The sequence below is a fragment of the Orcinus orca genome, chromosome 5 (genome assembly GCF_937001465.1).
Source record: "Orcinus orca chromosome 5, mOrcOrc1.1, whole genome shotgun sequence".
NCBI classification, from domain to species: Eukaryota; Metazoa; Chordata; class Mammalia; order Artiodactyla; family Delphinidae; genus Orcinus; species Orcinus orca.
In genome coordinates, this window is record NC_064563.1 from 89,946,539 (window position 1) to 89,960,858 (window position 14,320).

At 40.4% G+C, this 14,320-nt stretch overlaps 1 protein-coding gene across 4 annotated transcripts in view; it reads right to left on the bottom strand.

Annotated features, from left to right (window-relative positions):
• The window catches only part of BOC (BOC cell adhesion associated, oncogene regulated), a 263,978-nt gene that overhangs the window by 248,211 nt on the left and 1,447 nt on the right, over nt 1–14,320 (bottom strand). For all 4 annotated transcript variants that reach the window (XR_007477587.1, XM_049710306.1, XM_049710305.1 and 1 more), the window contains exon 2: nt 9,191–9,305. The gene's annotated coding sequence lies outside the window, so the exon portion shown is untranslated. The remainder of the gene's footprint in view (nt 1–9,190; nt 9,306–14,320) is intronic.

The window sequence follows — 14,320 nt, forward strand, 5'->3', positions numbered from 1 at the left end:
GAATGGCCATCATCAAAAAATCTACAAACAATAAATGCTGGAGAGGGTGTGGAGAAAATGGAACCATCTTGCACTGTTGGTGGGAATGTAAATTGATACAGCCACTATGGAGGTTCCTTATAAAACTAAAAATAGAACTACCATACGACACAGCAATCCCACTACTGGGCATATACCCTGAGAAAACCATAATTCAAAAAGACACATGCACCCCAATGTTCATTGCTGTGCTTTTTACAATAGCCAGGACATGCAAGCAACCTAAGTGTCCATTGACAGAGGAATGGATAAAGAAGATGTGGCACATATATACAATGGAATATTACTCAGCCATAAAAAGAAACGAAATTGAGTTATTTGTAGTGAGGTGGATGAACCTAGAGTCTGTCATACAGAGTGAAGTTAGTCAGAAAGAGAAAAACAAAGACCGTATGCTAATACATATATATGGAATCTAAAAAAATTTTTAAAGAAAGTGGTTCTGAAGAACCTAGGGGCAGGACAAGAATAAAGATGCAGACACAGAGAATGGACTTGAGGACATGGGCGGGGACGAAGTGAGAGAGTGGCATGGACTTATATATACTACCAAATGTAAAATAAATAGCTAGTGGGAAGCAGCCGCATAGCACAGGGAGATCAACTCAGTGCTTTGTGACCACCTAGAGGGGTGTGATAGGGCGGGTGGGAGGGAGATGCAAGAGGGAGGAGATATGGTGATAATGTATATGTATAGGTGATTCACTTTGTTATAAAGCAAAAACTAACACACCATTGTAAAGCAATTATACTCCAATAAAGAAGTTAAAAAAAGAAAAAAGAGTCATGTACCACAATGCTTATTGCAACTCTATTTACAATAGCCAGGATGTGGAAGCAACCTAAGTGTCCATCGACAGAGGAATGGATAAAGATGTGGCACATATATACAATGGAATATTACTCAGCCATAACAAGAAACAAAATTGAGTTAATTGTAGTGAGGTGGATGGACGTAGAGACTGTCATACAGAGTGAAGTAAGTCAGAAAGAGAAAAATAAATACTGTATGCTAACACATATATATGGAATCTATACGTGTATATAGTGTATACATATATACACTAATATGTATAAAATGGATAACTAATAAGAACCTGCTGTATAAAAAAATAAATAAAATAAAATTCAAAAATAAAAAGAGGAAATATTTTAGCCCTGTTTTGCTGTGTATTACTAACTCTGCCCTCCGCGCAACTCTCATTTCCTTTAGTTGTAGAGGCTCTTGTGACTGCTTCTCTACATGTGACTGCTCCTTTTTTTAAAAAGTCAGTGCTTCTGTGATGTTTTCCCACCTCCTGTTAACATTTCTATTTATTCATTCTTAAAGCCACAAGCGTTCACAAAATGCTAGCTGATCAATTGAAAATTATTGTTTATTCCTTTAGTATTTGTGCTAACTATAAATGTATCCTAGGCATCTTAATTTCAGTTTGGGGGCTTATTTTGGAGAATAATTGTTATTCTGTCAGAATTATATTTGCATCTTATTTTTTTCTTTATTCTTAAATCTGATTTTATGATTGAAGACAGAAAGTCGTCTTTTTAAAAAATTAATTAATTAATTTATTTTGGTTGTGCTGGGTCTTGGTTGCAGCAGGTGGGCTCCTTAGTTGTGGCTCGCCAGGTCCTTAGCTGCAGCATGTAGGCTCCTTAGTTGCGGCTCCAGGGCTCCTTAGTTGTGGCATGAGAACTCTTAGTTGAGGCATGCATGTGGGATCTAGTTCCCTGACCAGGGATTGAACCCCGAACCCCTGCATTGGCAGTGCAGAGTCCTGTCCACTGTGCCACCAGAGAAGTCCCCAGAAGGTCTTCTTAAAGGACTTCTTTCCCCCATAAAAATATTTATTTTAGCAAGAGCAAATAAAGATTTAAATGAGAGGAGCCTCCAATTGACCTTCAACTGATGGTCACAATAAAATTAAAAAAAAAAAAGGTTCTGAAGAACCTACAGGCAGGACTGGAATAAAGATGCAGATGTAGAGAATGGACTTGAGGACACAGGGAGGGGGAAGGGCAAGCTGGGACGAAGTGAGAGAGTAGCGTTGACATATATACACTACCAAATGTAAAATAGATAGCTAGTGGGAAGCAGCCGCATAGCACAGGCAGATCAGCTCAGTGCTTTGTGACCACCTAGAGGGGTGGGATAGGGAGGGTGGGAGGGAGATGCAAAAGGGAGGAGATATGGGGATATATGTGTATGTATAGCTGATTCACTTTGTTATAAAGCAGAAACTAACACACCATTGTAAAGCAATTATACTCTAATAAATGTGTTAAAAAAAAGATACAATCTGTGTCACCCGAGAGAAAGGTCACAATTAATTAATTAATTTAATAGAATTTAATTAATTAATTAATTTATTTTTGGCCACGTTGGGTCTTTGTTGCTGCATGAGGGCTTTCTCTAGTTGTGGCGAGTGCAGGCTACTCTTTGTTGCATTGTGTGGGCTTCTCAGTGCAGTGGCTTCTCTTGTTGCAGAGCATGGGCTCTAGGCGCATGGGCTTTAGTAGTTGTGGCACATGGGCTCAGCAGTTGTGGCTCGCAGGCTTCAGAGCACAGGCTCAGTAGTCGTGGCACATGGGCTTGGTTGCTCCGCATGTGGGAACCACACGGGCATATGGGATCTTCCCGGACCAGGGCTCGAACCCGTGTCCCCTGCATTGGCAGGCGGATGCTTAACCACTGCACCACCAGGGAAGTCCAACAATTAAAAAGTTAGACAATTCTCCCACTATTTTGCTCAGGAAGAGCAAAATGCTGTAGTATATGCTGCAGATTAGGATTACCAGATAAAATACAGGACACCCAGTTAACTTTGAATTTTAGTTAGTGAATTTTTTTTAGTATAAGTCTTTGTCCTATGCTAAATTCACTTATCTGAAATTTAAATTTAACTGTGCATCCTCTATTTTTATTTGCTCAATCTGGCAACACTACCCCAGAGAGAGTGTGAGATGGGAATCTTCATTTATTCAGTCAGCATCTGTGCCGATGGGGTAAACAGCTTGCCTCTCTGGATATGACTGTTGTTAAAGATGCATACAACATGGCCCCTTGACTCAAGACAACTACATCAGCTAGTGTTCAACTGAAGAAATCATGATCTGCTTTCATGCTGGAGGGGGTGAAAGATTATCTGAAATGGACTTACTAAGAGATGTTGGTCTCTGATGCGGTAACTTTCTTAAGCACTTTTTTCATTTGATATATTAACTGAGCATCTGAACTGTTCTAGGCATTTAGCTCAGAATGAGGAACTGAATAGCTTCTTGTTAGAACAAGGAACTAAACATTCCTGTTCTTGTGATGCCTACATGCTCATGGGGGGAGATTTTCCATGCCAATTTTAATATCCTTCGTTTTTATTCTAGAGTTGACCTGAGTTAGATGTGACTCCATGTACTGGCTTTATCACACTTGAGTACCTTGTCACTATTTGAATACATCTGCTTACTGCCCTGATCATGTTTTCTTATATATTCCTGAGGTAAAATTCTTGCTATGCCAGCATCTCTTATAGTAGATTTTATGAGAAGAGATAGCAGTAAATACTGGTGTAAAAGAGAGAAAGCTTTCAGGACCATGATTCTCCTGAGAACTTTTTGTTTCTTGGCAAGTGTGCATCTCTGTATGTGTGTTTTTGTGAGTGTACCTGGGTGCACAGATGATGTGTCTCTTGAAAATGTCAGGTGTAGACAGACTATCTCCTTTCTGAGTGAACCCTAATTTTCAAAAACATTTTCTTGACCAGTTTAGTCGCAAAAGCAAACACTTGAAAGAGTCCAGTAACAACTTCTTGGGCAGAAAAGATGGCCCCTGCTCAGAGCTTGTTCAGCGGCAGACACTGAAATGTGGCTTGGCTCTGTCCCCTGGCTTAGTACTAGGGTGTTATGTTCCACTAGAGGCCCTGGTACCTTTTCAGCAAGGCGCCGAGTCAGGCACAGACTTGCTGGCAGCCACGGCAGAGCGATTTTACTGATCCATGCCCGGATCTCAGGAGGTAACTGGCAAGAGAGAAGAAAGCAAAACAAGCAACCAAATCCCTATACACCTTATAAATTTGACTTGGAAATTTTGCCTCAAGGCTGTCAAAGAGCAGGAATAATGATTTCACTTTCTCCAAGGTCAGTTCTTGGGCATTGAGTCTTTAATGTAGAAAAAATATATCCAATTATCTGATTATCAACTTTTTTTTTTTTTTAAGTCTTGCCATTCCCAGGTTCAAGTGACTCTGCGCCTTGAAAATAAATTTAGGTTAAGCCGCTCCTGGCCAAAACTATGCCTTCAGGTCACATGACTTGCTTCCAAGTTAGGGGCAAAGCCTTGACATCATGTGCATCTACTTTGCTGTAAGACGTTTCTTTGATAATTTGCATCTCTTCTGCCAGGGATAAGTCGATTTGTCTCCATTCTGTCTGAGGTTGTGAAGCTGGGATTCCACTGGCGAGCTGGAATGTAGATTAGGCTCTGCTTGGCTTCTAACTAAACCAGGAGCCATTAGAGAGTAATCTGGGTACAGCCTCTTGCTGCCCCCTGGTGGAGAGGTGGGTATTGAGCAAGCCATAACTGCGGACTGTGGATTTCCTCAGCAAATGCTGTTAAGGTGTCTGTGTAAAGGTCCGTGGGGAATAATTACACTTAAAGCTATTAAGTTATACTCTATTGTGAAGCTAAATGTTATAATAAAATATATATTGAATGGAGTTTGAAAGGTTGCTCTATAAGAGTCTGATTTCTCAATAATGGGTGCTTTAATTCCACTCTCTTTTTACTTCTGTGTTTTGGGAACTCATTTCTTATCTTTTTTTCTCTAAACTCTTCATTTTCTTCAATCATCACTTCATGTATCTTTAGATAATTATAAGATTCTTGTAAGGGGTTATCTTTACACATTTCCATAAAGTGAAATTCAGCATTTGACCCAAGAAAATTATAATTCTTATATACTCCAGATCTTAAACTGGGATTTATACCTATACATTCAGATCAAAATCCAAACCAAAATTCACTTCAGGAATTCAAATGAAACATGTTAGTCTTATATCTTCTGAAAGTTCTGGAGTACAAGTCAGAGGCTGTCTCCTTAAGGCTTTTGCGTGCAAATTACATTTTGAAAGAAAATGTTTTTGTAACAGCCCTAAAAATGCCAACATTTTCAAAAAGTATAGTCAGGTAGAAGCATGCTTTTTAAATTAAAACCTGTGACAGGACGCCTTTTAGAATCAAGGAAAATTTTTGGAGACTATCGTGTGGGCTATTAACACATTATGCCTATGTATGCCTAGCCTTTCAAATGTGTTCCTGTGACTTCTAGAACGACTGTGTTTCTTGAATTAAGAAATTCTTGATGCCGGGCTAGTATTTGGTTCTTATTGAAAGACTTTTCTTATTCATTACTTAATTCATTCAGTATTTATTCAACAAGTATTTACTGAGCACCCATGTGCCAGCAGGAGGGAGGATATACATCCCTGCATGAAAGTGCTTACAGAACTCGGTAAAAATGTCTCAAGAACAAGGCAGACTGTGGGCAGTCAGTATCATAAAAGAGGTAGAGAGAAAGTGAGATGGGAGTTCAGAGATGGAAGAGATAAGTTCCAGATTTTGAGGGAGGTGAACAAGGGGCAGCGGAACTAGGAATTAAAGGATGAAGGGGATTTGTACATAAAATTATTCTAGATGACAGAAATTTATTCTAAAGGAATTTATTTGGAAATTTATTCTAAAGGAAGAATTTTTCTCAGGAAAATAAATTATACACAGCTAATACGTGCATGGAAATGACTTTCACCCACTCAGGTGACTTCTGAAATGTAAGAATTATTAACAGTTCAAATACTGTCAATTCTTGATCAACCTCTGTCCTTTATGTATGAGAAAAATTCTGCTCTCCTTCTCAAAATACTCTTCTCTCTTCTGACCAAAAACAGTAAAATAGGATAGGAAGAATAACTCTTTTATTCCCTTTCTCTGTCCCTATCTTTTCCAAAACTCACCAAAGCTATTCATTTGATAAATACTGTGCACTTGTTATGTGCCAGATACTCTGCTAGGTCCTGGAGGCAGCAGTTAACAAGCATACATGATCCTTTTTCTGAAAAAGCTTTTACTGGATGGAGACAGGCAGTGAAGGGATTCACCTCAGGTGAGGGGAGGATCGCCTTACGCATTGTAACTGGAGGAATGGAAGATAGGATGGTGGAGGCACAGGTAAATTTGTAGGTTTGACATTAGTAAGTTGAGAGAGTTCTTGTCTGAGGACTTCAGTTTTTTTCCCCATAATTACAGAAAATTCAGAGAGTGGAATTAATAAAGGGTTGGACTTTGGCTAGGCAAAAGTGATGGAAGTAACGGGGACAGGGGATTGATAACGTTGGCGTGCAATGGACTGGGAGAATCTAAGCTGTATACAAAGAAGGGTACTGATGTGAAGACAGTAAGAGGTTAAGGACTGGTGATCCAGTAAGGTTTAAGATCAGATTTATAAGAAATAACTTGAGTAAGAAAGTTGAAAAGATAGGACGCTATCATCAGAAAGAAAAATGTCTGAATTTATGATATCAGATATGGAGTAATTCTGGATGATGGCAAGATTTGGGATATGATTTGAGAGCATGTGACTGAAGTGAAGTGAATGTGAAGGTTACTGGAGCTGAGGACAGTGAAGGAACTGGGATGACAGAGGACTTGAGATGGAGAGGAACTAAAGTATTCAAGATCACTACGTCTATGAAGGGGAAAGTGAATGGGAAAAACATCTCTTCCCCATCTTAGGAGTCCCTAGCATTTCTCCCATCATCCTAATCTGACACCCCACCACTATATCTCCCTCAGAATCCTGGGTCTTAATGTGATCATGCCACATGGGGACCCCTGCCCAGGCCTAGAACCCAGCTCTCCCCTCCACCTTCTTGCTCCCACCATGCCAGGGGCTCACTGCTGAGAGATCTCAGCTCCCACTTCCCACCTGATTGAGAAACTGGTTCTGGGAACATGGCAGGATGTAAGCTCCCACTCTGAGTGCCAGAGCTTGTTAGGGTGAGGGTGACCCAAGCTGAGGGAAGATGTGCTCCTGCTGTTTTAATCTTGATGGTGGAAAGCACTTTTCTGTAACAATCCTGGAATCCATAGTTGTCCTCTATAGAACCAACGGCCGGGACACCATTGGCCGGAACCGATCACGTGAGTGATTGGAGGAAAGTGGCTTTGGGGGGCTGGCTCTGGTTCCTCCTCATCATGTTTTACGTTCACTTTATGGGCGAAGATGTTCAGTTTCAACAATGCACTTAGACATGGCTTTTCTAAATTAGGAATTTTCTGTATTAAAATTGTATGCTGGTCCCTAAATACTTCAGAAAACAGAGTGGCAAAAGTAATGCTATCATCAATGGGCATTTTTTCTTTACATTTCTACGAGCTTCTAGGAGTTGACAGATTGATCATCAGCAATGATGCTAAAAGAGTGCTTTGAGTTTATAATTTAGATATTTTAACATTAAAAAAATTATTTATCATGTTATGGAGGTCATTTGTGTTCACTGAATACAATTCTGAAAATGAAAAGAATAGAAGATAAAACTTTTGTACTCTCACCAACCAGAAATAAAAATCTTGGTACCATTTTCACTCCAGATATACATTTCTCTTTGCCCCTTCCCCAACTTGGAGTCATACAAAGTTTTGTAATGCCTTCCATTCATTTAATATAATGTGAGCATTTCCCTGTGCCATTGCCTATCTTTAAAAAATGATTGTGGCAGAGTCTTCTAGCTGTTCATCAAAATCCATTTTCTTCTCCTTGGGCATGCAGCTAGACTACATTTCCAGGATCCTTTGCAGTTACGTGTAGCCAAAAGAATAGGAATGCATGTGATGTGTGCTATTCCTGGGCCAATGCTTTTAAGAGGCAGGTGTGTATCCTTTATGTTATCTTTTCTTACAGCTAGATGTAGATGATGACAAGGCCCTAGGGGAATTCAAAGTCAAAGGATGGAAGGAGCCTGAATTTTTGAATAATCATGTATTGAACACAATGTGGGTGAGAATAAACATCTATTGTGCTTGAACCATTATATATTTGGGGGTCTGTTTGTTACAGCAAGTTTGCCTACTCTGTTTTTCATTGTATGGATGTACCTTAATTTTTTAAGAGATACGTTTCTTGTTAGCCTGTAATAGGTTATTGAAAATGGACCCAGTGACTGAATTGGGTCTCTCTGTGTCCACACCTCTTTGCAATACGTCTTTACCGCTTTTTCCAACAAGAGCTCGTGTTTGTTTCCCCATTTTTTGAATCTATTCTGCCTTTCTGACTTGTTTTGACCAATAAAGTTTGATGGAAGTGGCATTTGGGGACTTCTGAGTTCAGACTCTAAGAGGCCGTACAGCATCTGCTTTTGCTCAGGGTGGATCCATCTGCTGCATAAAGAAGTCCAGGTTATCCTATTGGAGAGGGAGTCTACATGGGGAGATGGGTCCTAGAGGATAGATGCCATGTGGAGAGAGAAACCACACAGAGGAGAATCAAGGCCCCACACATATGTGTGAGCCAGGGTAATGCCACGGAAAAAGAGAGACCCAGCCATCCCAGTTCACCCTCAGTCATTTGAGCCATCCCAATGGGAGTGCCAGACTTGTGAGTGAGGCCATTGTAGGTCCTCTAGACCCAGTAGAGCCCTCCCAGCCAACACTATGTGGAAGAGAGACAAGCCATCCCTTCTGAGCTCTGTCCAAGCTCCTGACCCACAGAACTGTAAGTAATAAAAGTAATAAAATGATTAAGTCGTGAATATGTTGACTAACCAGCAATAAATAACATGGATACTTATATGTTTCTAAAGTTTTGTTCCTGTAAATGACACTGATGAGCATCTTTGTACCAGCTTCCTTGTTCATCAAGAGATTTTGTGCTGCTGAACTTGTTTAAGTCTGGAAATTGAGTAAGGAGTCATGTCTCCTCTCCATTTTGGTGCTCAGATTAGGTTTCTGGTCCCTGCTATTTAAATGAAGTAATATTTTAATAGGCTGCTATCTATTCAATTCCTACAGGCACCACAATCAATTAGCTACTACTGAAGATTCCTGCTAGTCAAAATATTTGGTTAACATTTTGTCTCTATTGCCCATTATAGTAAATGCACTAACCTCGTCTCTTGTAGTTAATTGTTGCCACTTGGCCTTTGTCGTTCTGGGATCCCATCGTTTTCACTGAAATCATGGAGCCGATTTCAATGGCAGTATCTTCTACCATCACCATAGCCTACAGAAGACAGCCATCACAGAAATTTGTGAGGACACAAAAGTAGTCCATCATTAATGCCTTTCTCAATGCCTCAGTGGGGTGAGTGACCTCTCAAAGGACACAGTTGGGGGTGGGTGCGTGTGCAAGTCAGATTATATATGCACCCCATCATTCCAATCTCTCTGAGTCTTTGACTCCTCCTTCCACATTGTGCCAGGAAAAATCTGGTATTTTACCTTCAATGAGTATAGGCTATAGTTGAGTTCAAGTTTCAAGCAACCAAGAAGACCATTAGACACACTTCTAACTGTAAGATCTTTTTTATTTTTCTGGTTGCACCACGCGGCATGCGGGATCCTAGGTCCACGACCAGGGATCGAACCCGCACCCCCTGCAGTGGAAGTGTGCAGTCTTAACCATTGGACCACAGGGGAAGTCCCTAACTAAGATCTTTAGTAACTGTAATAATGACCCATTATCAATACATTTGGTCTAATCCAGTGTTTTATATTCCTTCCTCTTTTAGTCTAATAACTTAAAATCCACTATTATTTCCATTTCTGTCAATTAGCAACATTTTGCAATTATTTTGGAGTAAACCATCTCCTTCCATGTCAGACTTTGTACTTGCCCCCTTGGAGCAAACTGAGATCTGAACTGGGTTAGCTCTAGAGGTTATGAGAAGTAGTTGGAGTGGGTCTTGAGGATATTATGGGGTCTTAACACAAGTTCCCTCAGACACAAGAAGGCAAGCAACTCCAAGATTCTCAGCTTTTCCTAAGTCAAACTAGAGGGTTCCTATTCCAAGTCTCAGAGTTCTTCTTACCACTCAGTGCCCTAACTTTCACATACAAGATTTTCAAATCTATGAATTAAATTCTGGTTGAAATTCTGTAACCCACAAAATTAAATTCTGGGTCAAGGTCAGCCCTGCAGCTTTAAGAAACAGGTGATTCTTTTAGAGCCACTAGAGAAATTCTCTGATTCTCTGTGACTTGAGCTAAGAGTTAATGATCTGAGCTTGTCATTTCCTGTAGAAGCATCATTGCTATCATAACGGTCATCTGGTCCCTCTTAGGGCCACAGAAGGCATTTCATCACAATCAACCACAGGTGATTAAGTATGATGCCACAGGGTATCATGGATACTCAAATCCCATTTCCCCTTGCTAAAGAGATCACTATGGTGTTCAAAGCTAAGGATAAGCTCAGAGCAACCTCAGAATCCCATTTTGAGGGGCTGTTTCTTAGGACCACTTCTTGTTTAAGAATCATGTTAGTAAAACAGACTCATACTAAGTATTTCACCAGAGAGAATTTAATATAATGAACTGGTTAAATAGATGTTTAAGAACTTAAAAGCACACATGCAACACTGAGGTAACACAGAGATAACTGCTGAAAGCAGTTACAAGCCCTGGAGCTGGGGAGACAAGGAGAAGACTAGAATTTAGATTGTTGGAGGAAGTGATCTGCAGAACTGGGACTCAGATCTTTGACAAAAGAACATCATTCAGGTGCTGTTAGTACCTTAGAGGGGTCAGTTAGTTCTACCAGTGTGTAAAAATGAGTCAGGGACTAGAAGCAACTGTCATTACCTAGGATGAAGAGCTGTTGCCTGGCAACACTACCAGGAATAAGAAAACAAACGGGAACTTCTCTCCTCCTCCTGCCTTCCAATCTCCTTCTAGTGGTCCATATGGGTATAACCAGCAGCCGGCAAAGACCATGTGGTTTTGCAGAATCCCAGCCCCGCATCACAGAGCAAAGTATAGACGCATGAGATTAGAGCTGAAAGACGATAGCTGGATGGGCCAAAAAATGTATGTCTCCGAATATGCTGGTGTATGCGCACACACACACACACACACATCCTAAGAGTTTGATACACACGTAACGTTAAAAATAATTTTTTCTCATTACAATAGCAACATGTATTTCTTTCCTTCAGAAAGTACAAATAAGCTCATAGAAGAAGAAAAGATCCATCCTACTGCTGAAAAGATAATCTTTGTTAACACCTTCATTTAGATCCTTCCAGACCTTTTTCTCTATATGTGGAGGTATATTTTTGCATGTAATCACATTGTACATAGCGTTTTCTAAACTGCTTTAGAAAACACCTTAATGTATGGTAAACAATTGCACACATCAACACATATTTATTTATTTACAACAGTGGATTCCAAACTGTCTCTAGGAAGTGTCTTATGAGGTACTTCTAGGAGCCTGGGAAGGAGGCCTTTATGGGAGGGCCCTGCGTTCTCCTTTGTACCCTTAACCACTACAATTCTGCTTTTACTGTTTTATATATTTGATTTCTGTGTTAAGATTTTGTGAGAGAAAAAGAATTCCACTGCCAAAATATTAGAAAACCACTGACTCATTGTGTGAATATATCATTTTCCATTTTCATGATTACAACAACAAAGGATCACTTTGTATCTGAATTTTTGTCCAAAGTCCTAGTAACATGAGACACCATGCTTTTACTCTGTCTATATGACAATACCGTGAAATTATTTTAACCTGTATTTTTTGAAGTGCTAATGAGATGGACAAGGTTCTGTCTATTTCATGGTCATTTGTGTCTGTGGCAGTCTTTCTTTGTAAATTTGAAATTTTAAAAACATAGCTGTAAATCCTTACTTTCTCCCTAATATACAGAACACACACCTCTTCCATATCCCCCAGTTCAAGGAAACTCTGATTTTAAATATCCACTGCTCGCCCAGAACCCATCTCCCTGCCCTCCCCTCTTGGTAATGACCCTTCTTCACTGACAACATAGGAGCTCCCTCATCTTTCTCTTACCGTACCCCAAACATAGCCATGTCTAAAGCTATCTTGATTTTTCTTCCTGGCTCAGAGGATAAAGGCTTGTTGATCTTTAAGACAACCCCCTACCTGAGCTCTTGATCCCACCTTTGCTTGTCTCCTCTGGGATGATGCTCACAAACTTGGTTGAATGAATGGATCTTTCTTCATCAATTCTCTCACCTTTATCTCTTTAGTAGGTCCAGCTTCTCTCACTCTTTTGGCCCCATTTCTCTTACCCTGTTCAGGTGATGAAACCACTTTCTGTCTGTGATGGTCAGTTTTATGTGTCAACTTGACTAGGCTGGGGCACCCAGTTATTCAATCAAACATGAGTCTAGGTGTTGTTGTGAAGGCATTCTGTAGATGTGATTATCAACTACAACCAGCTGACTGTATGTAAAGGAGATTATCCTGGGTTATCTGGATGAGCCTAATCCAATCAGCTTAAAAGACCTTGAGAACCGAACTGTGGTTTCCCTGAGGACATGAAGGAGAAGAAATTCCATCTGTAGACTGCAGCTTCAGCTCCTGCCTGAGTTTCCAGACTGCCATTTACAACAGCCTGCCCTATGGACTTCAGACTTGACTATTCAACCCCTACAGGCATGCGAGCCAATTTCTTTTCAAAAGTGTATATACATATATATATCGCCTACTGGTTCTGTTTGACTGGTGGAACCCTAACTGATGCACTATCCTTAAAATTAGAACAAAACAAAACTATACCCTGCTTGACCCTACATCTCTCTGTTATCACATAAACTCGGCCTTCCCTTCTCATCTAAGCCGCTAAAAACGTTATCCTATATTCATCATCTCTACTCCCTCCCTTGGCAATTACCCTTTGAGCTACAGTCCCATTTATTCAACTGGCGAATTGGACGTACTCTTGTGGGCAGCCCATGGGCAATCTCAAACTCAGTACATCAAAAGTTATCTCATTATTCCTATTATTTAGATGTATCTAAATTGGTTCTTCTTTTGGATGCCACATGTCACACTCAAGGCAAAAGTCTGGAAGTCATACTAGACATTTAAATACCTAAGTACCAGACATCTAAATAAGTCATACTGTCCATCTTCAGTGCCAGTGTTGGAATTCAGGCCTTCATTATCTCCTGCCTCAGCTTTTGTAACAGATTCCCTTAGGTCCCTTCCTCCAGTCTCATCTCCTTCAAACCTGTTCTCCAGAGTGCTCGTCCTCTGATGCAAGGTGCCCAAATTGCCCAGCCTAATTCTCAGTGACTCCTTTGTCACCTCCAGAAAGGGATCCCTAAAGCAGACCACCATCACAAGGAGCTTTTAAAAAACCCAGATTAGAGCCCTACTCAGACCTAATGAATAAGAATGTGTGAAGTGGGGCCCGAAAATTTTCTAAATATTTAAAAAAGACTATCCAGGTAATTGTGATCAGCCAGGTCTGGGAATCACCAGCCTTCAGGGTAAATCCAAATTCTGTCCCTGATCTGACACCACTACTCCCAGCTTCATCCCTCAGAACACGTCATGCTCCAGCAATACTGACTCAGCCAGGACTAATGATTCTTCCAACTCATGTTGTTTACCACCTCTCTGTCAGGAATGTCTTCTTCCCTTATCTGCCTGGGAAATTCCTACTCGTTCTTCAAAAACTCTATTCAAGCATCATCTAGTCTCTTATGTAGCCAGTAAATATTGACAAACTAGTAAAATTGTACACATTAACTATGTGCAGTTCTCTGTATATCAATTGTACCTCGACAAAGCTGTTAAAGCCTTATTGAGGTCTTACTACACACCAGGCTATGAGCTAAGCATTGTGATATAAAGATCAGTAAGCTACACTGGTAGTATTGCCTTCAGTCAGCCCACATGTCACTGGAGAAAGAGACATACAAATATACAAATTAATACAGTACAGTGAGGTAAATTCTGTGAGAGTCTGTGGTAGCCTGAATAATGCCCCCCCCCACAAGACAGCCACATCCTAATCACCCAAATCTATGAATATGTTTACTTACATTGCAAAACAGATTGTGTAGATATGATTAAGTTAAAGACTCTGAAATGAGGAGAGTACCCTGGGTTATTCTGGTGGGCTCAGTGTAATCACTAGGGTCCTTTTAAGATGAAGGCAGGCAGGAGGGTGAGAGAGAAAGAGAGGCTGGAGGGAGATTGGAAGATGCTATGCTACTGACTTTGCAAATGGAGGATGGAGACATGAGCCAAGGAAT